The following is a 7,755-nucleotide window of genomic DNA, read 5'->3' on the forward strand; positions in this document are numbered from 1 at the left end:
GAAACCAGTATTTTACTGATGTGCAAATGCAAATCTTCCGAAGGCTATATCTCGGCTAGCTATGGGCCGATCGGCGAAGGACCCACTTTCGCAGGATCGTAGGGATCCAGACTGTCGATGGGTATCAATATCTCGACTACGAAAATGAGGCCGATTTTTGGCAAATTTAATGATGTAACCATCATGATTTTTTGCGAAAATCGTGAAAAAATGGATGTCCTTTTTTCCTATGACAGTCGACTGGCAGGACTCTCCCGATCACCGAAAGTCATGCCGCACCCCGATCGGCTGCAGTATGCCAGAGATTTAGTATACAGAAGAAACCAGTATTTTACTGATGTGCAAATCCAAATCTTCCGAAGGCTATATCTCGGCTAGCTATGGGCCGATCGGCGAAGGACCCACTTTCGCAGGATCGTAGGGATCCAGACTGTCGATGGGCATCAAAATCTCGAATACGAAAATGAGGCCGATTTTTGGCAAATTTAATGATGTAACCATCATGATTTTTTGCGAAAATCGTGAAGAAATGGATGTCCTAGTTGACTGGCAGGACTCGCCCGATCACGGAAAGTCATGCCGCACCCCGATCGGCTGCAGTATGCCAGAGATATAGTATACAGAAGAAACCAGTATTTTACTGATGTGCAAATCCAAATCTTCCGAAGGCTATATCTCGGCTAGATATGGGCCGATCGGCGAAGGACCCACTTTCGCAGGATCGTAGGGATCCAGACTGTCGATGGGCATCAAAATCTCGAATACGAAAATGAGGCCGATTTTTGGCAAATTTAATGATGTAACCATCATGATTTTTTGCGAAAATCGTGAAAAAATGGATGTCCTTTTTTCCTATGACAGTCGACTGGCAGGACTCTCCCGATCACGGAAAGTCATGCCGCACCCCGATCGGCTGCAGTATGCCAGAGATTTAGTATACAGAAGAAACCAGTATTTTACTGATGTGCAAATCCAAATCTTCCGAAGGCTATATCTCGGCTAGCTATGGGCCGATCGGCGAAGGACCCACTTTCGCAGGATCGTAGGGATCCAGACTGTCGATGGGCATCAAAATCTCGAATACGAAAATGAGGCCGATTTTTGGCAAATTTAATGATGTAACCATCATGATTTTTTGCGAAAATCGTGAAAAAATGGATGTCATTTTTTCCTATGACAGTCGACTGGCAGGACTCTCCCGATCACGGAAAGTCATGCCGCACCCCGATCGGCTGCAGTATGCCAGAGACATAGTATACAGAAGAAACCAGTATTTTACTGATGTGCAAATGCAAATCTTCCGAAGGCTATATCTCGGCTAGCTATGGGCCGATCGGCGAAGGACCCACTTTCGCAGGATCGTAGGGATCCAGACTGTCGATGGGTATCAATATCTCGACTACGAAAATGAGGCCGATTTTTGGCAAATTTAATGATGTAACCATCATGATTTTTTGCGAAAATCGTGAAAAAATGGATGTCCTTTTTTCCTATGACAGTCGACTGGCAGGACTCTCCCGATCACCGAAAGTCATGCCGCACCCCGATCGGCTGCAGTATGCCAGAGATATAGTATACAGAAGAAACCAGTATTTTACTGATGTGCAAATGCAAATCTTCCGAAGGCTATATCTCGGCTAGCTATGGGCCGATCGGCGAAGGACCCACTTTCGCAGGATCGTAGGGATCCAGACTGTCGATGGGCATCAATATCTCGAATACGAAAATGAGGCCGATTTTTGGCAAATTTAATGATGTAACCATCATGATTTTTTGCGAAAATCGTGATAAAATGGATGTCCTAGTTGACTGGCAGGACTCGCCCGATCACGGAAAGTCATGCCGCACCCCGATCGGCTGCAGTATGCCAGAGATATAGTATACAGAAGAAACCAGTATTTTACTGATGTGCAAATGCAAATCTTCCGAAGGCTATATCTCGGCTAGCTATGGGCCGATCGGCGAAGGACCCACTTTCGCAGGATCGTAGGGATCCAGACTGTCGATGGGTATCAATATCTCGACTACGAAAATGAGGCCGATTTTTGGCAAATTTAATGATGTAACCATCATGATTTTTTGCGAAAATCGTGATAAAATGGATGTCCTAGTTGACTGGCAGGACTCGCCCGATCACGGAAAGTCATGCCGCACCCCGATCGGCTGCAGTATGCCAGAGATATAGTATACAGAAGAAACCAGTATTTTACTGATGTGCAAATGCAAATCTTCCGAAGGCTATATCTCGGCTAGCTATGGGCCGATCGGCGAAGGACCCACTTTCGCAGGATCGTAGGGATCCAGACTGTCGATGGGTATCAATATCTCGACTACGAAAATGAGGCCGATTTTTGGCAAATTTAATGATGTAACCATCATGATTTTTTGCGAAAATCGTGAAAAAATGGATGTCCTTTTTTCCTATGACAGTCGACTGGTAGGACTCTCCCGATCACGGAAAGTCATGCCGCACCCCGATCGGCTGCAGTATGCCAGAGATTTAGTATACAGAAGAAACCAGTATTTTACTGATGTGCAAATCCAAATCTTCTGAAGGCTATATCTCGGCTAGCTATGGGCCGATCGGCGAAGGACCCACTTTCGCAGGATCGTAGGGATCCAGACTGTCGATAGGTATCAATATCTCGACTACGAAAATGAGGCCGATTTTTGGCAAATTTAATGATGTAACCATCATGATTTTTTGCGAAAATCGTGATAAAATGGATGTCCTAGTTGACTGGCAGGACTCGCCCGATCACGGAAAGTCATGCCGCACCCCGATCGGCTGCAGTATGCCAGAGATATAGTATACAGAAGAAACCAGTATTTTACTGATGTGCAAATCCAAATCTTCTGAAGGCTATATCTCGGCTAGCTATGGGCCGATCGGCGAAGGACCCACTTTCGCAGGATCGTAGGGATCCAGACTGTCGATAGGTATCAATATCTCGACTACGAAAATGAGGCCGATTTTTGGCAAATTTAATGATGTAACCATCATGATTTTTTGCGAAAATCGTGAAAAAATGGGTGTCCTTTTTTCCTATGACAGTCGACTGGCAGGACTCTCCCGATCACGGAAAGTCATGCCGCACCCCGATCGGCTGCAGTATGCCAGAGACATAGTATACAGAAGAAACCAGTATTTTACTGATGTGCAAATCCAAATCTTCCGAAGGCTATATCTCGGCTAACTATGGGCCGATCGGCGAAGGACCCACTTTCGCAGGATCGTAGGGATCCACCCTGTCGATGGGCATCAATATCTCGAATACGAAAATGAGGCCGATTTTTGGCAAATTTAATGATGTAACCATCATGATTTTTTGCGAAAATCGTGAAAAAATGGATGTCCTTTTTTCCTATGGCTGTTGACTGGCAGGACTCTCCCGATCACGGAAAGTCATGCCGCACCCCGATCGGCTGCAGTATGCCAGAGATATAGTATACAGAAGAAACCAGTATTTTACTGATGTGCAAATCCAAATCTTCTGAAGGCTATATCTCGGCTAGCTATGGGCCGATCGGCGAAGGACCCACTTTCGCAGGATCGTAGGGATCCAGACTGTCGATGGGTATCAATATCTCGACTACGAAAATGAGGCCGATTTTTGGCAAATTTAATGATGTAACCATCATGATTTTTTGCGAAAATCGTGAAAAAATGGGTGTCCTTTTTTCCTATGACAGTCGACTGGCAGGACTCTCCCGATCACGGAAAGTCATGCCGCACCCCGATCGGCTGCAGTATGCCAGAGACATAGTATACAGAAGAAACCAGTATTTTACTGATGTGCAAATCCAAATCTTCCGAAGGCTATATCTCGGCTAACTATGGGCCGATCGGCGAAGGACCCACTTTCGCAGGATCGTGGGGATCCAGACTGTCGATGGGTATCAATATCTCGAATACGAAAATGAGGCCGATTTTTGGCAAATTTAATGATGTAACCATCATGATTTTTTGCGAAAATCGTGAAAAAATGGATGTCCTTTTTTCCTATGGCTGTTGACTGGCAGGACTCTCCCGATCACGGAAAGTCATGCCGCACCCCGATCGGCTGCAGTATGCCAGAGATATAGTATACAGAAGAAACCAGTATTTTACTGATGTGCAAATCCAAATCTTCCGAAGGCTATATCTCGGCTAACTATGGGCCGATCGGCGCAGGACCCACTTTCGCAGGATCGTAGGGATCCAGACTGACGATGGGCATCAACATCTCGAATACGAAAATGAGGCCGATTTTTGGCAAATTTAATGATGTAACCATCATGATTTTTTGCGAAAATCGTGACAAAATGGATGTCCTAGTTGACTGGCAGGACTCGCCCGATCACGGAAAGTCATGCCGCACCCCGATCGGCTGCAGTATACCAGAGATTTAGTATACAGAAGAAACCAGTATTTTACTGATGTGCAAATCCAAATCTTCTGAAGGCTATATCTCGGCTAACTATGGGCCGATCGGCGAAGGACCCACTTTCGCAGGATCGTGGGGATCCAGACTGTCGATGGGTATCAATATCTCGACTACGAAAATGAGGCCGATTTTTGGCAAATTTAATGATGTAACCATCATGATTTTTTGCGAAAATCGTGAAAAAATGGATGTCCTTTTTTCCTATGACAGTTGACTGGCAGGACTATCCCGATCACGGAAAGTCATGCCGCACCCCGATCGGCTGCAGTATGCCAGAGATATAGTATACAGAAGAAACCAGTATTTTACTGATGTGCAAATCCAAATCTTCCGAAGGCTATATCTCGGCTAACTATGGGCCGATCGGCGCAGGACCCACTTTCGCAGGATCGTAGGGATCCAGACTGACGATGGGCATCAACATCTCGAATACGAAAATGAGGCCGATTTTTGGCAAATTTAATGATGTAACCATCATGATTTTTTGCGAAAATCGTGATAAAATGGATGTCCTAGTTGACTGGCAGGACTCGCCCGATCACGGAAAGTCATGCCGCACCCCGATCGGCTGCAGTATGCCAGAGACATAGTATACAGAAGAAACCAGTATTTTACTGATGTGCAAATCCAAATCTTCCGAAGGCTATATCTCGGCTAACTATGGGCCGATCGGCGAAGGACCCACTTTCGCAGGATCGTAGGGATCCAGACTGTCGATGGGTATCAATATCTCGACTACGAAAATGAGGCCGATTTTTGGCAAATTTAATGATGTAACCATCATGATTTTTTGCGAAAATCGTGAAAAAATGGATGTCCTTTTTTCCTATGACAGTTGACTGGCAGGACTATCCCGATCACGGAAAGTCATGCCGCACCCCGATCGGCTGCAGTATGCCAGAGATTTAGTATACAGAAGAAACCAGTATTTTACTGATGTGCAAATCCAAATCTTCTGAAGGCTATATCTCGGCTAACTATGGCCGATCGGCGAAGGACCCACTTTCGCAGGATCGTGGGGATCCAGACTGTCGATGGGTATCAATATCTCGACTACGAAAATGAGGCCGATTTTTGGCAAATTTAATGATGTAACCATCATGATTTTTTGCGAAAATCGTGATAAAATGGATGTCCTAGTTGACTGGCAGGACTCGCCCGATCACGGAAAGTCATGCCGCACCCCGATCGGCTGCAGTATACCAGAGATATAGTATACAGAAGAAACCAGTATTTTACTGATGTGCAAATCCAAATCTTCCGAAGGCTATATCTCGGCTAACTATGGGCCGATCGGCGAAGGACCCACTTTCGCAGGATCGTAAGGATCCAGACTGTCGATGGTCATCAAAATCTCGAATACGAAAATGAGGCCGATTTTTGGCAAATTTAATGATGATTTTTTGCGAAAATCGTGAAAAAATGGATGTCCTTTTTTCCTAAGACAGTCGACTGGCAGGACTCTCCCGATCACGGAAAGTCATGCCGCCTCCCGATCGGCTGCAGTATGCCAGAGATTTAGTATACAGAAGAAACCAGTATTTTACTGATGTGCAAATCCAAATCTTCCGAAGGCTATATCTCGGCTAGATATGGGCCGACCGGCGAAGGACGCACTTTCGCAGGATCGTAAGGATCCAGACTGTCGATGGGCATCAAAATCTCGAATACGAAAATGAGGCCGATTTTTGGCAAATTTAATGATGTAACCATCATGATTTTTTGCGAAAATCGTGAAAAAATGGATGTCCTTTTTTCCTATGACAGTCGACTGGCAGGACTCTCCCGATCACGGAAAGTCATGCCGCACCCCGATCGGCTGCAGTATGCCAGAGATTTAGTATGCAGAAGAAACCAGTATTTTACTGGTTTTTACTATTTTACTTCGCCGATCGGCGAAGGACCCACTTTCGCAGGATCGTAGGGATCCAGACTGTCGATGGGCATCAAAATCTCGAATACGAAAATGAGGCCGATTTTTGGCAAATTTAATGATGTAACCATCATGATTTTTTGCGAAAATCGTGAAAAAATGGATGTCCTTTTTTCCTATGACAGTCGACTGGCAGGACTCTCCCGATCACGGAAAGTCATGCCGCACCCCAATCGGCTGCAGTATGCCAGAGATTTAGTATACAGAAGAAACCAGTATTTTACTGATGAGCAAATCCAAATCTTCCGAAGGCTATATCTCGGCTAGCTATGGGCCGATCGGCGAAGGACCCACTTTCGCAGGATCGTAAGGATCCAGACTGTCGATGGTCATCAAAATCTCGAATACGAAAATGAGGCCGATTTTTGGCAAATTTAATGATGTAACCATCATGATTTTTTGCGAAAATCGTGAAAAAATGGATGTCCTTTTTTCCTATGACAGTCGACTGGCAGGACTCTCCGGATCACGGAAAGTCATGCCGCACCCCAGAGATATAGTATACAGAAGAAACCAGTATTTTACTGATGTGCAAATCCAAATCTTCCGAAGGCTATATCTCGGCTAGATATGGGCCGATCGGCGAAGGACGCACTTTCGCAGGATCGTAAGGATCCAGACTGTCGATGGGCATCAAAATCTCGAATACGAAAATGAGGCCGATTTTTGGCAAATTTAATGATGATTTTTTGCGAAAATCGTGAAAAAATGGATGTCCTTTTTTCCTAAGACAGTCGACTGGCAGGACTCTCCCGATCACGGAAAGTCATGCCGCCTCCCGATCGGCTGCAGTATGCCAGAGATTTAGTATACAGAAGAAACCAGTATTTTACTGATGTGCAAATCCAAATCTTCCGAAGGCTATATCTCGGCTAGATATGGGCCGACCGGCGAAGGACGCACTTTCGCAGGATCGTAAGGATCCAGACTGTCGATGGGCATCAAAATCTCGAATACGAAAATGAGGCCGATTTTTGGCAAATTTAATGATGTAACCATCATGATTTTTTGCGAAAATCGTGAAAAAATGGATGTCCTTTTTTCCTATGACAGTCGACTGGCAGGACTCTCCGGATCACGGAAAGTCATGCCGCACCCCAGAGATATAGTATACAGAAGAAACCAGTATTTTACTGATGTGCAAATCCAAATCTTCCGAAGGCTCTATCTCGGCTAGATATGGGCCGATCGGCGAAGGACCCACTTTCGCAGGATCGTAAGGATCCAGACTGTCGATGGGCATCAAAATCTCGAATACGAAAATGAGGCCGATTTTTGGCAAATTTAATGATGTAACCATCATGATTTTTTGCGAAAATCGTGAAGAAATGGATGTCCTAGTTGACTGGCAGGACTCTCCCGATCACGGAAAGTCATGCCGCACCCCGATCGGCT

The sequence above is a fragment of the Drosophila pseudoobscura genome, chromosome 2 (genome assembly GCF_009870125.1).
Source record: "Drosophila pseudoobscura strain MV-25-SWS-2005 chromosome 2, UCI_Dpse_MV25, whole genome shotgun sequence".
Classification (NCBI taxonomy): domain Eukaryota; kingdom Metazoa; phylum Arthropoda; class Insecta; order Diptera; family Drosophilidae; genus Drosophila; species Drosophila pseudoobscura.